Genomic DNA, 19,554 nt, shown 5'->3' on the forward strand with positions numbered 1-19,554 from the left:
CAATTCTATGATCCCTTGGTTGTGGGTAGGCCCAGCTGGCTTGGCGCCAACACCGCTGGATTTTCTTGCTGGAGACGCTTGGCTTGTGATTGATCTGACCAGGATGAAGGTTAACGACCTGGCAGTGGCAAAGACATCCGTATGAGTTACCCAGATCATGACAAATGTTCCCATTCGTCTGCCGGGAACCTGGTGGACAGTCAGCACTGATGGTAAGGCATGGAAGACTGTCCCAGCTAATGCAACCCTTGGCCTATGTACTTTTGGGGTACTGCTTTGGCCTTACCCATGGACATGGTGGTAGGGAAAGAAGGGCCCTGACTACCAATTATATCTCTGAGTCTTGCCACAAGCAACTCTACTTGCCAAATCTATCCCTTAGGATTTTCCTCAGTTTTTTCACTAGCCCTGTGCTCACAGCTTGTACAACGACCAACGTGCAGAAACTAGCATGTATTGCTGCAAAAAACGCTAATCGTTCAGCGGCTGCAATTGATTCCTTGGCCCAAGCACTTCATGCTTTAAAAGTTGCTCACGAGGAGGCCACTGACTTTGTGCTCATGGCCTTGGGATCAGGTTGCTCTTGGTCAGAGCAGGAGGAGAACGCACGTTATTGTTGTGTTCGTGGCAACGGTTCTGTGGAAAACCTGCTGCAACGGGCACAGCAGATGGGTCAGGAGTTGAAGGACACTTCGAAAAGGATTGCCATCGTGGAAGATTGGTGGTCCTGGGACTGTTCCTGGATGGGAGGCGTACTGGGGACGGTTCTCACGTGGATTGTGATTATTTTGCTAGTTATCTGCTTCGCTCCAATGTTACTCCAGATGCTAATCAACCTGATCAGGGGACATCTGATCAGTGCTCACTTCTTGCTGCTGCCACGTCAAGAGATGTAATCATTTGCTTATTACAGCGGGAATGGGGAAAATAGGTTTAAGCGGGGTACTATTACAGGGTCGTATGAATTGTCATAGAGGGGGGGGAGATGTTGGGGTAACAGGCGGGGTTAAGGGTGGTACAATGGGAGGGGTGACTGGGTCATGGGTTTCTTGGGCGGTCGCGTGTCACGGTATATAACAGCTTGTTGCGCAGCAATAAATTGCCACTTGAGCTACACTCCGTGAGTGCGTCTCTTGTGCCCCCGCACGCGGAGGTGCAGACGCAGCGGTCGAACATGTTGTTCTAAGCGACAATGCTGGTGAGGAAGTCCTGCCTATGTGTGGTGCTGGAGTCCCCTGCACGAGGGGAAGGCTGCTGGTGGACATGCTGCGCTTTCTCCACCACATACATGACAATCAGGGAGGAAAACATAAGCCCAGCCTCCCTGACACCTCCTGCAAGAGTTCCCATCTGAACACTGAGGAAGCCACCTGTTGGTTCCAGGTGTTGGTGAAAGAAGCCTGTGAGGTTCTTCTTCAGTCACATCACTGCTGCCCAATTGTGCTACCCTCTCACCTTTCCCACAGTACCAGGACGACCTGGGCCTCCATTAGTGCACTATCTATTGAGATAATGGTTGGGGTGTGGCTCAATGACTCAGATATCTTCCTTGAGCATGGAGTACGTCACAGTCAGATTTGACAGCAGCATAGTGTGGCCAGAAAGCTTTGCTGCAGCAGAGATGCAGTTTGTTGGACACAAAGCCAGGCATGCCCAGCACCATAGCTTCTATCTCAAATGTCCGTAGACCTGCACCCATCTACTGGTGACCAAAGATTTTTCCCACAAGCCTTGAAGATGGCTGTAATTCATCACCTGATTACTCTGTTTAGCCTGGACCAAGAAGAGACTGCCTCTGAAGCCAGATAATCTCCTATGGTACCTCTGCTGCAGCCTGGAGAAGAAACGCCTCAACCATTTCCTCTAAGGCAACGACAGAATGCTCAAGGAAAATGCATGGTCCCTAACCTCCTGAACAGCCAGACCACTCAACCTCTTCCAATACCTGGCGCAGGAGATGGCCATCCACACAAGTCTGAGGAGCTATGAGATTGGCTGATGAGAAGGCCCTTCCTCCACTCATACTGGAATAGGACTTTTCACACAGAGCTGTTTGCAGTGCTCACTGCTGATGGCAGATGATGACCTGCTACCAAAACAAAGAAGCAAACAATATGTGGGAGATGAAAAGGAAAAACAAAGCCCTCTGTAGCACCTCATTGCTAAGAAACAACATTTTCCTCAGGAAGTTTCCCCAGCACAGCATTCAGTGATGACTGCAGTACTGCAAATTGCACAGTCATAAATTTTCACACTCTTCCCCTCACACAGCCTTGCATGGCCTAGGTAGCCATTTTCAATGGTCCAGACATTCCCCCTTGCAGCTGTGGTTGCATAGGAACGAAGGGAGAGGCACTGCCAATTGGCCTCTGTGCTTGCCAATGGCAGGGTGAAGAACCTGACATCCCAGAAACAACCTGGGCACTGGTGCCCCAGGACAGAGCACACTGGGCACACAGACGATGCTGCCAACAGACAGTGGGAGATACCTCCACACATTTTCTCCAGAGCTAATCCATTTTGGGGAGATGGACCTCATGCAGCTAAGGAAGATGTTGCATGGAATCCTGCAGTAGAGACAAGCGTTAGCACCCAGGCAGTGAACACCTCAACTCCTGGAGAGTCCACTTCCCTGGGAAATTCAGAACCCACATGAGGAAAATAAAAATCCTGTTTAATGAGTTCTTTTTATGACAAGGTTACCCATCTAGTTGACCAAGGAAAGCCAGCTGGTGCCATCCTTTTGAATTCCACAAAGCTTTCAATACTGCTTCTCACAATTATCTTTCTGGGCCAACAGCATGCAGCTAGATGAACATGTAAAACAACAGGCTAACAATTAGCCTGAACTAAAAGCATTACTATAGTAAATGAGTTTACATTAGTCTGGCAGCCAGTCACTGGTGGGGTTCCAGAATGCTCCATTTTAGAGCCAGTTCTCTTTAATGTTTTTTAAATTGATCTGGAGGCAATACTCAAATGCATACTAAGGAATTTTACAGATTATTCTAAATTAGGAGGAGCTGTTGACTCCCACAAGCATAGAGAGACCTTACAAAGAGGTACTGACAAATTAGAGGGCAGGGCAATTACCAACTGCATGAAATTTAACAATTCCAAGAGCCAGATTCTGCACCTGGAATGGGGCAACCTGGATCTGTGTACAGACTAGGCAAAATAAGGCTAGAGATCAGCTCCATGGCAATTGATCAGGGAGTTCAAATTTTGGCTTGCCACCCCATAGCTCATCACTGGCAAGCTTGCCTTTTCATACTTTATCAATCAGCCCTGCTAACTCCTGGACAAAATTCCATTCTCCCCTCTGAGAAATGTGCATCTCATCAGGTACTCGCATGCCTGGCATTGTGTAGACCATCCCACCATCAAGAAACCCAAAATTCTGCCAATGACACCAGCCTTGGAGCCGCGTCTTGATCAGCTGGGTCTACCTGTTCCTTTCAATGTATTTCCCTGCTACTGCAAACATTACCTGTGCCCTGACCTTTTAACCAATCACTTCACGGCCATGAAGTAACTCTGGACAGCTCTTAGAATCACAGGATCACCAAGGTTAGACAAGACCTGTAAGACAATCCAGACCAGCCATCCACCTATCACCAATATTTCCCACTACACCATGTACCTCAGTACAACATCTAAACATTTCTTTAACACCTCCAGAGACAGTGATCCTACCATCTCCCTGGGCAGCCTATTCCAGAGCCTGAACGTTGGCTCTGAGAAAAAGTATTTCCTAATTTCCAACCTGAATCTTCCCTGGTGCAACTTGAGGCCGTTCTCTCTATTCCTACTGATAGTTTCATGGTAGGAGAGACCAATTCCCACCTCACAACCTCCTTTCAAGTAGTTGTAGAGAGCGATGAGGTCACCCCTGAGCCTCCTCTTCTCCAGACAGAACAATCCCAGCTCCCTCAGCCATTCCTCATAAGACTTGTGCTCCAGTTCCCTCACCAGCTTCATTGCCATTCTCTGGACATGCTCCAGGGCCTCACTGTCTTTCTTGTAGTACGGAGCCCAAAACGGAACACAGTACTCAAGGTGCGACCTCACCAGGGCTGAGTACAGAGAGATGATCACTTTCCTGCTCCTGCTGGCTATGCTGTTTCTGATACAACCCAGGATGCCATTGGTTCTCTTGGTCACATTGCTGGCTCATATTCAGCTGAGCATCAACCAACACCCCTAGGTTCTTTTCCTCTGCACAGTCTCCAGCCACTTTGCCCCAAGACTGTAGCGCTGCCTGGGGTTGTTGTCTTGGACTTCTTATTGTTAATTCATCAGAGTTAATATGAAGAAACAACAATTAATTAGAGAGATGTACCAAGCTAGTGACATTTTTAGTAACACTTCTTACCCAGGTCCCAGGGAGGTTGCAGACTTCCCTACAGGACAGGTCTGGCCAACATATTATGCTCTCTATTCTCCACCGAGAAGTCAACTATGACACTCCTGTTCTCCTCAAAGAGGCCACCTATGACAACCCCTCTTTTTGTCACAATGGATGTAGTCAGGATGTAAAGGGCAGGCTGACTAGCCCTAGGTGACTCTTTCAACCTGGATGGGCCTTCATCCACATCATCATCTACCTGCCCATCAAGTTCCTGAGCCTCATACATGCTGTAAGTTTGGGAGAAGGTGGGCAGGCTGAGCAGCTCTCCCTCTCCTGCCTGGTCCCACCTCCCACAGCTGTATTCCCTGCTGCCCTCAAAGCCCCGTCAGTGCACACACTGCATCCTGAAGCCTGGATAGCCGCGTGTTCCCTCGGCTTCTGCGGCTGGAGAGGCAGCAGAGCACACAACTTTCTACTCCCTGCTCCCCAACAGCAGCCGCCGCCGCGGGCACTGCAGGAAATGGCTGCCGCGCTGCCAGCCCCGCCCCCTCACCGCAGCCGCTGTCAGAGAGCTCCCGGACCCCCTCCCCGGGGCAGGGGCGGCCATGCGGACTGCAAGGAGCTGATCGGGCAGGGTTGGAGTCAGGCATACGGCTTACATGCAAATTTTCAGTTTAACAAGGAATCTGTTTCCCGTTCACTCAAATTAGAGCCATAAAAATTGATTTGCTCACTAGATAATAATATTTGCTGGGCAAAGCCTCGTATAAATGTAATCGTCTTTGTTTCTAAAAACCCTTGGAGAGTAACTGCTCCTATGACATCATTAGAATGCCAGAGAAGTCACCTACTGAAAGGTTTGCCAGTGAGTGCAAGGCTGGATAGTTTCTGTACATGTTTTGCAGTTCAGTATCTGAAATTATTTAGCAGTATTTAGCAGCAACGACTCATCTGCACTCTTTATACACAGGCAGTGTGTTCAGTGAAGAGAAGGGGATGAAAGAAGTTGATTAAGACGTACCACTTTAATTAACCAAATGTCCCCAGGAACAGGAATATAGAGCTGCTTTTGAATCCCGTTCTGATTTACAGTCTGGAGGGGATCGATAATACCTGCACAAAAAAAGGAGAGTACCACAGAAAGTGTGTCTGACAGTGTCTGTTGTGTTGCCAGTATAGGTGAGTGACTGGTTGCTGTTCTGATGTGTGTCTATTTTCCAGCAGATTGAGGCAGCAGAGGTTAAGAATCAGGTGTACAACATATATCTATTTTAATGTATGTCATAGTTCCTAATGGATCTGAAAGCTTTTCTTTACCACTATGCTGTTCTGCATTGACCAGCGTGGAGTAATATGTGAATATTTCATCTTTGTATATTAGGCTCGAAACACAATTAGTTAATAAGCATAAATGAGTGCAATTATTCCTTTAGATCATAAGCTGTTGGCCATATGGGTGAATGTCAGGGCTGTGGATTTGCACTGCTGTCACATTTCAGGATTGCAGTGCTGTTAGTACTAGAGGCGATGTATTGCTTTCACAGTCACTATTATTGTCTCCAGTTCAGTTCCAAAATCTATTTTAGCATTAGGGTGGAGGCTGTAGCTTGATTATTCCCTGCTCAGAATTCTCTATGGACTACTCACTGACTGTAGGAAAGGAAATTAACCTCACTAAACTAAATTGGTCTTCATGAACATTGCTTTATTCCCTCTATCCTTCATCCTACAGCCATAGCTTCCAGATAACCCTAACGGAATACTCAGGTGAATGCAAAATATTATTTTTCCTTCCAAATGTGATAGATGTGTACCAAGGTACTGCTCTCTGTTTTCAGTAGGGTTGTAAAAATAACTGGCCCCTAAAGAGGCATGATCTGGAATGTAACAGTCCCTTTCAGACTTTGATTTCAGTTAAGAGTACCTTAGAGTTCTGGTCACAGTATATTAGCAACTTGATTAAATTTCTCTCTGTTTCTCTCAGACAATGCCCTTAACTGCTTCTGTTGTTTCACTGTATTAAAGGCTCATCAGAGTTATGGCTCCTGACTTAGAGGGTATTAATCACCACTGGAGAGCACTGCCAGGGTAAAGTCACAACATTGCTGATACATTTCTCCTGCCGTGTTTTATGAAGAAAATCAGTATTACAGAATTACAGGATCACAGAATTGTAGGGGTTGGAAGGGACCTCTATAGATCATCAAGTTTAACCCCTTGCTAAAGTCGATTTCCTACAATAACTTGCAGTTATTAACTCTAGTGAATTGTAAGTATTAGCTGTATTCAATTGGCATTAAGTTCTAGACTTAAATTTTTGAAGTGTCAAGGACCTGTTGCTACTAGCTGGATATGTGATGACAGTTTCAGACTTCCCTGCAGGCCTTCTTTTAAGATATATAAATGTCGTTATTGTACCTGTATGTGATCTGGAAAAAAACAGTAGTTTCATTGATGTATTAGGTCATTAAAAGTGACATCACTATTAACTATACACATTTTATTTTTTTGTTTCATTTATATTATATTGATAGAGCCATATCCACTGATACACTAGTAAATAAAAAGGTGTGTACACATAGCAGGTTGATATTCACATGGGGGAAAACGCTGATATTGCCCACATAAGACATGTGTAAACTCTGTTTATATATAGTCTGATGGGACCTTTAGCTGCAGAAATATGAAGTTAATGTGAAAGCAGAGTTCTGGATTATGATTATTAAAGCAATAGGTGAGCAGACTTGACTGCATACTTTGATTAAATTGTAGATGCACTTCTTCTACTGGATAGATTTCTTTCTGAAAACAGGTAAATGTTACTAGCTATTCCTGGTTAACAAGATAGCCATGTGTATTAAAAATACTTCTTAGATGTAAGCCTTCAGAAAAAAAGAGAGTATGGGAAACTAGTTTATGGTTATGGAATTGGAAAAATGATTTAGTTTTGTGTTTTTAGATACTTAAGTATCATTGTGAACAACAAAACTTCACCTACTGAAAGTTGTGCCGATGAGTTTGAGGCTGGCTAGTTTCTCTACATTTTTTGTATGTTTTTTCCCTCTGTCTTTTTCACACTTTGTTGTTTATCAAATACAGTCATATATTTAATGATTAATCATTTGGTATGAGCAAGGTGACCTTTTTAATGAGCAGTAGCACTACTTGTTTTATGCTTTAGGATGGCAGGTCATTTTTTATTTATTATTTACTTTCTTAGTAACAGATTCAGGAGAGATGTTGATCAGGACAGTTAGTAACCCTAGGGTTCTGTTGGTTAAGAAAACAAGCCAGAACAAAATTATAACATCCCAGCATGCTTTTGATCAGCTGCAGCGTGCTCTCTGTGGACTTAAAGAACACGCGTCTTTGCCAAGAACATCTGGCTTTTGAAAAGCTGATAATAAGTTTGGGATTCCTTTAACAAAAACAGAAATGAATTGTAAACCCAGGAGTAACATGTAGTTTTTTCAAGGTAGCATCAGTTTAGTTTTGCTTGGGGCTGAAGAGGAGAATGATAAGGACTTACCAGTAAATCTGGCCTAAACAAATTATACAGTAGACACATGTAGTTCTGCAAACACCAGAAGAAGCCCAGAAGTTTCAATTTTATCTTCAATTTGCAAAATATGTTGGCACCTGTACAGTATGAACATGAAGCAGTGAGATAGATTTTTGGATTTTTGAGATTTTTTTTTTTCCCCCCAGTTCTCTAGGGTTTGACCTAGTTATCACTTTATGCATGTCTAATTCCAAAAACATGATTAACTTCAAGGAGGGCTTACTCGTTTGATTTAAGTCCAGCGTGTCACTAAAGTAATTTTCTGAATCAAGGTCCACATTCTGTGACAGCAAGAATATCCATACTGTTTCCAGCTGTGATGCAAACATTGTTAACTTGACATTACAGCTAAGAGCTTTTAGTTTAATTCACACTGCACTGTGTAGCTACCAAAATCTCATGACCTTTTTTTTCATTGTCGAAATAATAATTAAAATTTTTAGATCATTATCAAATATATTTTGTCTTCCTTGATGTGGAACACATTGTATTCTGATGATTATGCTTAACTTTCCCTGAAGTCCAGACAAGCAGAAGATAAATACAACCAGGACAAGGGAGCAAACATTTGTGTTTTCTTGTTAACACAGAGGTTGTCATTTTCCATACCAGTGAAATAAGCAGTGGAATGACTCATCAAGCAGATACATTTACTTTTCTGAAGTATCTTATCAGTAAAAGACACAGACTAAAATATCATCTGTGCATACAGATGAGTAATTCTGTAGTTTTGAGGTCCTTTATTTTGCACAGATGTGTGCTAAGCAGCGGTATCATAAGGCCTCAGTGAAAGGGAAAACTGATCTTTTCTCTACAGAAAGGACCTTATATATAAGGTTGTCCTTGCTATATCCTTCTGACGTATACCGCATGGTTTTTTGGAGAGCAGAATGAAGGCTGACTGAAAGCAGGTCTTGCGTGCTGCAGGAAAGCTAAAATTTTGCTGTTCAGTCCTAGCATGCTGCTCCCTGAGAGGACACAGGCTTATGTGTTTTGGGATGACAAGAATGAAACAAGTATAATCACACACAGTCATTTATATGACAGTAATCCAGTTCTTGCTTGTGTGTGAGCAGTACTTCAAAGACCTCAGTGAAATCAGTAGTCAAATAGCTGTTGTAAATTAGAAGTCATTTGTGAATATAGATGAGAATTTTGTTTGTTTTATATGTTCATTGATAGTATGATTTTAACATGAGCTGTTTGCAATAATTAGGTGTACACTGCATTTGGGAGAATGTTTAAGACTGTTAATGTTTTGAACAAGTGAAAATTTTGATAAATATAACAAGTGATCCTATGTTAAGAGGATTTATTTACTATCCAGAGATAATTTGTTTTCCTTGCTTACCTTCTTTTTCCAAATATGCAACAAGATCCAGTGGTTTTGTGTTTTTTCACAGAATCACAGAGTGGAAGTCAGTGAGCTATCCCTTTTTTAGAGATTGGTGTATTCTTCATTTACATTATTGAGTGAACTATGGCTTGTGGTATTTTAGTAGGAAAAGATCATAAAGAATATTTACATATTGAGAGATTTGAAGAATTACCATCAACACCTAATTAAGTTTCATAAGAAATATTATATTCTGTGAGGATCATAACACTAAGTTCCTTAATACTACATTCATACTGTAGTTGCTGTCATTCTGTTTGCATCTTGTTACCTTTTTTGTGTTTTTTATTCCAGTTTTGATCATTCACCGTGATGAAAGTTCAGCATAGTACTGACATATGTGTGTAACTTTTAAGCATTGGATTATCTGTCGTGGTTTTATGATTTTTGTTGTCAGTATTCCACCTTATAACATCATGTAGTGCACTGGGAGTTAAAAAGTTAATGTACCAGCTCTGTGGATTGTCGATAGTTCCAGATATGCCTTTATCAAAAGAGAAGAACTACAGCTCCCAGAAGACTTCATTATTCCATTTCCGTTTTCTGTTCAGAGGGAAAGATAAAACTGTTTGGGAGTCACAAGACTACCCCTTCTTTCTGCTCATCTCTGTGGTATGTGCGCCCTAGTTGTCTCACCTTCAGCATTAGAGTAAGGCCTTCAGTTTTAGATACTCTTGTTTTATTTATTAGCTTCAATTCCAATAATATTGTATTATGTTGTATTATCTTGTAGTCTGCTGTCATATTTAGTAGTTTGTTTTTTTTTTTCCTTAGCTCATTGCCACTGTTTTGTTTTTAGGCCCATCTCCCTATTTTCCACCTTTCTCCTTTCCTGGGACATGAGTCCATGGGTCCACCCACTGCATTAGTCATGGAACTGGGCCAAACTGGGTCAGAACCTTGACATTATCTTATTAGCTGGTTGCACTTTAGCTCTTGCTAACAGCCCTCCCCATTCAACAGTATACACAAATATGCAAAGTTTTTCTCATCATGTTGGAATGAATGACTCACTTTGTGTCCTTAACATAACTTTTTCATTAGATCCTGCTAAGGAACCTAACCAGGTTTGATGTTTGAAGTCCCGACCTGGGACAGCATAAGTCCATTTGAAAATAGAACTTATAACACACTGTATGAATATAATCAATAATGCAAATTAAAAAAGGAGCAGGAAAAAAGAGCACAATACCAAAGGTAGGGTGATTCTGTAATGCAAATTTAATCAAAGTCTTCTGATTTTTCCGTTAGAGAGAATGGAGCAGTCTGTAAAATGGTCTTTCTTAGGCAACATAATCTGCTGGCTCTAGTGGCAATACTGATAAGATTACAATTTCAGGTTGTTTTTTTTTTTTTTTTCTTCCACCCCACAGTGGTTAATATAGTTGTTTGGAAAATCACAAATTAGATCAGGGTACGTATTTCAACCTCAACCTTTGATTCACATCAGATTTATTAAGAAAGAAAGTTAAGAGCCTGGACACAGAGAAAGAAACGAGAAATGTCAAGTGAAGGACAGGAATTCATTACAGTTACTACAGAAGACACTCATAGTGGCAAAGAAAAGGGCAAGGTTTTTTGCTTTAATGTTTTCATATCTGTCTGTGATTCCTACTCTTTGATTTTTTAAAGAAAATTTAAAACCAGTGCAGAAGTGAAAGGATATTGTGTGCCTGTTGACAGCAGCAGGACACAAAATATATGTTCCATCATCATGTACTTTTTGGATTCTATGGCACCTAGCTTCTCAGACCAGTACCACCTATCAAAGTTGTCACCATAACTGGCAATTTTCATCAGAGTGAAAGAACATATAGATTGCCACATTGGGTTAGCCCAACCAGGTATACCTAAGACTGTCTTATGTCCAGCAGTAGGCAATGGCAAAAGTTAACAAAGAGGTTGAGGATCAGGATGGTATGATACCTTCCATAAACACTCTTTGCAGTTTTCAGGAAATTGCAATTCAGAAACTTCCAGGAGCAGAGGTATTTTTGTATTTCATGGCCCTAGGTGGTACTGTATGATGTTTGTCATTTTTGTTTAGATGTACTACACAATATCATGTCTCAAGACCATTAAGAACTTAATCTTGGGTTCAGAAAGTTAGAGCCAGAAAGCTATTGCCACACTGTGGCCTTGAAATAATATATTTGACAGTATTTTTATACTGAAATAAAAATCCTTTTAAGGTATACCTGTATCAATTATTGAAGAATACTTTCTGTATTTCATCTTGGCAGAACTTGTGCCTGTAAATGAATATTGTAATTTAAAGTGTATAATAACAATAGGCATAGTATGTAATAATCACATAGGATTGGTATATGATAGGAAAAAAAAAAACAACAAAAAAACCGAATGATAAATAACAGCAATACCAAATAGAATAAACAAAGGCATTCTCCCAGACCTTATACACCACCGGTTACATTTCATATTTTGAATCTGCAGGGAGGAAATATTTATTCTTCCCAGTCTGTGCCTGTATGAGGGAAGTCAGCTTTTGTGATTCTGGGAGCAAGTGACTGTTAGCATCATCTAAAGCCAAGTATAAATTGAGTGGCTAAAATGCAAGCTGCCACACGCAGTTTACCAGTCTGCTGCACTGAACTATTATGCTCTGCTACAGCCCTTTAATGGCAGTTTAGTGATTAGAAATAATGTTATTTGCTGCACATGCAGTGACACAGTGGCTTTGTCTAATTAAGGCAATATTAAAGAACTGTTCTCTTGGTTAGTGGTAAATGACAATTTTCAATGTGGGGTGTTCCCATCTTCAAAAAATACAGTGGAAAAATGATTCTACCTCTAGGCACAATAGCTTTTTCTTTCATTAGGCTCACTGCAGTTGGACATACTTGAATTAAACTGTTGGAAGTTTTCTGTGGGAACACTGGAAGAACTGCAGGGGCAGTGTAAGGAGAACAGTGTTTGATAGCATCCCAAGGCTCAGGCAGATGGGAATCTACAACTCAAGGCACCGTGCTGAGCCCACCTCAAAGGTCATGAGAGCTGTCTGTTGCACCCTTAGTTTAGCAGATAATTCATGGCATTCCAGAAGCCCTCATTTCAGGAAAGAGAGTCTCCATTATTTTAAAAAATACAGCACTTCCTGTGCAGACTCAGTGTTGAAAATGACTGAGAGCACAATGAAAAAGTCCAACTATAGTATGAATCATTTACAGCAATATGCTGAATTCCACAACATTTATTTCATTTGTGAACCATTTTCTTCTGTGCTTCTTCAGGTTTGCATTGTATCCCACAGCTGGATTTAGTGAGTTAAGAAGCAGAAGGCTTATATACAATTTAGAATGTGGCTGTAAACCTTTGCTGAATGTCTGGTCCTCAGTCACCTGAGAAGTATTACATCTTTAAATAGCTTTCCTGTGTTCCAATTTTCCTGTGTGTTACAAGGTTTTTATAAAAGAGACTATTAATGTCTGCATTATTTTAAGGATAATATTAATATATTGTTCTTCCTTTCTAACATTTCACTTTCTTATTAGAATCGAGTACTTCACTTAAAGACAAGAACAGAAAAATACTACAGAAACTGACCGTACCAATGATTCTTCCACCCATACTGTGTGTCACTTCATTAAAATGTACTATCTTAGGACTTAATCTCTATCCTCCAAATACTGCATTACAATCATAAGGTGTCCTGAGTATACTACACATTCTCACAACTTTATATTAAGTTATATTTTTTTTTCAGGGTCTGGTCGGTGGGTTGTTCATTTGTTTGCTTTCTCTGTATTGCAAGACTTCAGGTCCAGGAGATCACTGGCCTCCAGTTCAAGGGGGATATCTGGAAATATTTTCTATATATTGATATGTTTTATATCTATTGTCTATATATATTGAATCTGTGCTTTCAAGGTCTTTTTGTCCTCTGAACACTTTCGTTCATAGGCTTGCATGTATTTCTTCCATTGTAATAACATACTTCTTTGAGACTAGAACCCAATGGGACATGTACAGCTAAATAGCAATTTTCCGATAGAGAATAGAAAGCAAACAGAAACGTGCTAAAGCAAATCTTGATTTAGATGTTGCTTGAACTACTTCTAAAATCAAAGGGGAAAAGACATGTATTAAGTTTTTCCCTGTTAAATTACTTGAAAGTCTGTCTGCAGGCTCAGCACAGATTCTCAGTAGCAGTTGAGCAAGTGGTATTCTATTAAGTTTCTTTTCGAAAATATTTCTGGCGAAAAGGAACATGCAGAAACATTAATACAAAAACCACAAAAGCCACTATGATGAAGTTAGGAATGATTTAGTGAAATACTAAGTTGCGTGTGCTGTGAGTATTTTTGTCTTCTCTCACATAGTATAAATTAGGGCAATTTCACTGCAGTAAAAACAGCCTAGAAAAGTGAAGACATGTAACTTGTAAATAAGCTAGTAAGGTAGCGTACCTATACCAGCTGAGCATTTAGTGTCTTTTTAATATGGAGTGAGAAGCCAGGTTTGTCTGTGCGTGTAATAAGTATAGATTCTTTGGCTTTTTTTTTTTTTTTTTTTTTTTTTTTTTCCCAGCATTCTCATATAGGTTCTGGTGAAGAGTCGCAGAAACACAAAGATTGTTTGTGAATACTTGGAGACTGCATTTCAAAGGGCAGCTCCACGTTAGACAATCTCATCTCCTACTGATCTGCGGTCCATTTCTTAGATTATGTTCATGTTCCAGAGTTGACTTGTAGGCATCTTTTTTTATACCACAGTTCACTGCTACCTGAGTGTTGCACGCCTGGAAAATTCACCCATCATCATGGCTATCTGTTCCAGAATAGCAACAGAAATTACTGTTTTTCATCAGCTGGTACCTGAACAAAACATAAGTCTTTCCAGGGTAGGGAAGCTGAACTGGTTATTCTGAGCACTGTACATCATTTATTCAAGACACTAACACCAGCATTTCACTTGAAAGTATTTTAGTAGGAAAAATAGTATGTGCAATAGACTGAAACTAGTAATCAACTTTCTGGATATCAAAAGGCCCTTTAACCAATATCACTGACTCTGATTTTAACACGGCTCAGAGTTGTCAGATTTCAGCTTTTATTGCATCATTGTCTCTTTAAAATGACTGGGCTCTTTTTGTTACCAAGCTTTGGCTTGGTTTCAGGTTTTTACTGGTTGAAGGTTTGGCTTTTTACTCAGTTATCTGCTCAGAATAGTCTGCTCACTGTTTTCTATGATAATAGCAACAATAAGAAAATCCAGCTGTCCAATAAGAAAACAAAATAGTCCTTGACATTGCATTTTCAGAGAAAGAGGGATGGAAGTGAAAACACTGAGGCACACACATCTCCTGCCCCAAATTGTGGCACTAAACCCCAGTGCCATAATGTGAGGAGAAGCTATGTGCAGACAGTTTCCACCCTTCTTTCCAAAACACTCAGCATATAAATGACAGAGATATACCAGAACTACTGCACCTACATAGGGCAAACAGTAAGCATGTGCACAGCAAATCTGACACATCCTGATCACAGTTTGACTCTGTGAATAATCTGTGAAATAGAGATACTCATGGGACTCAAGTATACGTATTATTACATAGAGCTAGCACTGCACCAGACATGCATGGTGGGGCTAGAGCACTCTGGCACATTTCTGTGCACATGCTACACATTTGAACTCTGCCATCTGTTCAGGACATAAGGGCCTTGAGCAGGTTTTCCAAACATCTGGAAACTTCGGACTAAATGATAAAGAACTACAGGACCCTTAGTCCTTGCCTCAGTCTACAAAATTCTATGCCTCCACATGATCTCGAAATGCTACATGAGTTTGGTTGTAAATGAATAGCAGGTGTTTTCTTCTGACAGCTTACAAGCATTTCAAAAGTCATGTTACTTAAAAAAACAATGCATGATTTATAATTCATGAGGCATTACATCTCATTATTCCCTAGCAAGATGCATGAAGAGACCAAATCCTCTGAATGAATTCTGCAGTGGAAGCTAAAAGGATTCCTTTTTTTTTCATGGATAACCTGACCTATCTCTTTCCTAGAAGACAGTGATTTGTATTCATCAGCAGAAATTTTTCAATGCTATAGATAGATTCAGATGTTCAGTTTCTTTTTTCTCATGTGACATTCATTGAGTCTACAAAATGATGCTAATTTTTCCTAATATTTTGCTGTATTCCCATCTCAGTACAATTAAGAAACATATTCAGTGTTTTCAAATCTTCTCTGGTAAGAGGTTTTTTCATAAAAATAGTGTGAGATACTAAGTGAGACCCATATACATATAACAAATAGTACTGATGTACCTAGATGTCTCAACTCTGTAATGGGCCCTTTGATTGCACTCAGCAGGTGAGTTCTCACAGTTTTACCATTCCTTGTTTCTCCCTTGTTGTAAACAAACAGCTGGTGGTGCTCAACTGCCAGCCAGGTTAATCACCACAATCATTTTGGTGTCCAGTATGGCCTCTGAATCCATAAACCACAAGACCAAGAGTCTTATGCTCTGACTAAAAGATATGGAGCACTTCAAAAATTTGCATGTCATCTTTGTGCAGGGGCCATTTTATTCTTTTTTCCAAATCATTCATTAGGTTTTTTTGGATGATTCTACATTCAAGAATATAGAGTATGGGATTGCAAGCAGCAGGATCTTCTGGAACTTAGTAGATGAAATACAGATTTATTTATATGGGAAAGGGTGACTAAAGTAAATTTAGTGAAGTAAGTTCATAAAGAAACTTTTTTGCTTGTTTGAAACAACCCTTCCATTTACACAGAATTGTGTAATTGCTTTCAGGAAATTGAAAATTCAACAACTGATCAATGTAGAATAGATTACATCTGAGGTTTCGTTCAGTTTTTAATCCAGAAAGGCCTCCAAAATTCAGTTCAGACCTGACATAACTCACTGACTTGCTAGAAATGCTTTACAGTCTCCAGTTGATAGTTTGATATCCAGGGATGATCCACGAAATTTGCCTGAATTTTCACATGGAAAACTTGGCATGCATTTTTCTCCTGAGATCTTAATGGTGGCCAAGAGGATGAAGCTTTCTTAATTCTAGCCAGCTGGACTACTTGGCAGCTTTGTGCTAAGATGGTCCCAGGGACTTGCTGGAAGCACTTGTTAGAAATTTACGCTGTAAGTGAGGAGAGGACCAGAGTCACACCTCTCATTTTGTAGCACATAAGGAATTACCTATCTTTTTCATGGCACTTAACGAATTGTCTTTGTTAGAGAGCACTTATCTTAAGGTCAGAAATCCAATTTAATATGTTTATTCAATCAACTGGATCTCCAAAACATGCTAATGCTTAAGAGAGTTTAAAGAAATAAGTACCATTAACAAGCATCTATCTATAAGACCTTAACTGATCACTGAATTGAATTGAAGAGAGGAAGGATGAATGTCTAACGTTTCTCTGAACCTGAATATGACAATAAGTATGTTTGATTATGAAGCAGTAGCATGAGTACTGAATTGGTTTTTGCACAATAGAATACAGTGAAGCAGATTTTTCTATGGGGAAAAACAGACAACACACAGATTGTAAATTACATAATTATCTCCTAGATAATGAGACTGTTAAAACATAAGTAAAACAAAGTAAAACAAAAAATGTCTACTTAAAATACTGCTCTCTATAGCTAGACACATTTAAAACTCATTTGTGAGGGATTAAGAATTACTGAAGCCCTGAAATTTATTTAATATATTTTTTTTAATCTTTTGATGGTTTATATAAATAGGCATTACTTTTATTCTGAAAGGTAGTTTGTGTCAAGTTATCAGAGACTGGAGGATAATCTCTTTATTCATGTATTCTTAGACACAGCTGTATCATTAAAAGCATGTAATCAATTTCTGTAAGATAATTATAAGGAAAAAAAAAAACATCAGTGTGTACTCCTGGAATTTCAATTTATATGCTAGTACTAAATTTTGTCATCCTCTAGCTATTTTATTTGCATTGCATGCATACTTATTTATTTCCATGCAACTTTGTTTCTTTCTCATTCTTTTTCATTCACACTCTGTTTTGTGTTGCAAATCTATGTAAAGCAAATTGCATAGCAGAATCATTCCAGTACTAGCAAAATGACTTCTACACATTTCTCTAACTTTATTTATAAAAGTGAAGTTCATATCTGTAAGACATTTGTTTTTCAACATTGGAAGAAAATATTTAAGGTAAAACATAATTTCTGGTGTGGAAATTGTGATAAAACATGATTTCTGATGTGGAAATTGTCTACTGTAGAATTCTTTAGGCATTTCAAGTGGAAATAAAATTTTTGTTTGTTTCAAACTATGCCTACTGTGCAATCCATACAATTAAATATATTGTAAGCAAAAGCTATTTATTTCATACATTTAATGTTTAAATATTTATACTTTTTTATTTATTCTTAGTATAAGTACACTAGTCATTTAATATCCTATCTCAATTTGAAATGTTGCATGGAACAGTTTTTGATCATTAAAAAGTTATTTCTGTAAAATGTCAGGAATGTGACCGGTTAAAAATTATGAGCAATATGATGACACTAATATTTGTTGAAGAACCTAAACATAGTTCAATTGCATTAAATGGTGTTGCGTTAAAAAACAACACATTGTATTTTTTCCCATGTAACAGCAGACAAGAAGAGGAGCTAAAATATGCATTTTTTAATGATTACTAGTGTTTATTGTTTGCCTTTTTTGCAGCATGGTTTAGAGAAAGGAATCAACAGCATGTCATATAAAACCAGAGGATGTCTTCAAGATAATTCTTTCTGTTCCAGGCATACTGGTGGAAGTGTAGACCTAGCTGTTTGTGGAGGAGGAATTATTCTGTTAATCTTTTAACATATAGATGAAACAAGACAGCAAACATTTTGGATATAATAGCGCAGCACAAGTTAATTCTACTGTATCCTTAATATTCTTAGTTCTTCTATCAAAACACTTCTGCAACTATGAAGGTATCCTAATGTTCTTAATACTAAAGAGATTGTAGTGTCTTGTGGACCAAATGGCAGGGTTTTTTTAATATTAGAGAAAGTGTAATTAAAACTTTAATTCAATGAATGAAGAGGAAGGAAAAAAAAAAAGGATCACTACTAATTAAAAACAAGCAAACAAAAAAAAATACTTTCAGTTAGATTTTTTTTTTAAAAAGGGTTTCTGTGCCTTTTAAAGTGAGAATGTCCTCTTCACCACAAGCATTTTCCAGAAATTTATATTCAGCTATTCTTTGTACATAGCTGGATCAGGTGAATATGATTTCTACTAAACCAACAACTGATTCAGAGATTTGAACTGAAGGATATCATCAATATTTTTCTTGGAATGCACAGGATCTATGGTATGCCATGAAATTTGAGACTTTCTGAAGATTGTTTTGTTTCTTTTGTTAGCAACTATCAGTAAAGTCTGCGTGCAGTAGTTAACACTGGTTAGTTAGAATTATCTGTTTAGCAAACATAGACCTATGGAGCTAAGACCAGTGAGCCAGTGAACAGCTGTCACACAGGCGTGTACATGTCTGTGCATGCAAGCACACATGTAGATACTGTTTCTAAAACATTTGTAATTAAAATATATATGGATATTCATTACATTTCAAATACGATAATGTTTTCCAATGTTATTTTTGTAGGTGTAGAAACGATTTACAATATTTCTACTCAGAGAAGTAACCTTGTTGATTTGTCATTCTAGCACTTGGACGGATATGATAAGCAATTGCATACGACAGTTTTTCTGAACAGATTTTCAAAAAGCATGTAACTAGAATGCATTGATATGTAGAAAAAGCAGTAAATAACCGGATTAAAATAAATAACATTTTGAAATCGTAAAGCACAGATACAATAAAGAAATTCAGGAGAAATCAGGCATCAGAACTCACAGTTTTGTTTTGGAAAATTTTCTGTTAGACATTGTCAGTCTTAACCTTAACAGGTATAAATGCAGCTAACTCCACAGGCAATAATAGAACAATTTCAATCTGTCACAGCTAAAGAGCTAGCTCTAAATCTTTCCAAGCAAATTTTCCTCTTTTAAACTTGTGCTCTAAGTGCAGTTTTAAATATGACCACCTGAGCAAAATCATTTCTTGAACACAATAGGTTTTAATTATGACAGCTTAAATTAATTGCACAGGTAAATTAAAGTCTGTGCTTAATTCCAAAGTTTCCTAACTCAGAAACATTTCTACTTTATTTGAACAGAACTTTTTTTTGTATTTGCCGTGTAATTTGGTGA

At 39.1% G+C, this 19,554-nt stretch overlaps 1 long non-coding RNA gene across 1 annotated transcript in view; it reads left to right on the forward strand.

Moving 5' to 3' along the window:
• Positions 1-4,515: 4,515 nt before the first annotated feature.
• LOC124417430 overlaps positions 4,516-19,554 on the forward strand; it is a 53,867-nt gene continuing 38,828 nt past the window's right edge. The window contains exons 1-2 of the long non-coding RNA XR_006932215.1: positions 4,516-4,640; positions 5,322-5,530. This is a non-coding gene — a long non-coding RNA (uncharacterized LOC124417430). The remainder of the gene's footprint in view (positions 4,641-5,321; positions 5,531-19,554) is intronic.

This window comes from Gallus gallus, chromosome 1, assembly GCF_016699485.2.
Source record: "Gallus gallus isolate bGalGal1 chromosome 1, bGalGal1.mat.broiler.GRCg7b, whole genome shotgun sequence".
Classification (NCBI taxonomy): Eukaryota; Metazoa; Chordata; class Aves; order Galliformes; family Phasianidae; genus Gallus; species Gallus gallus.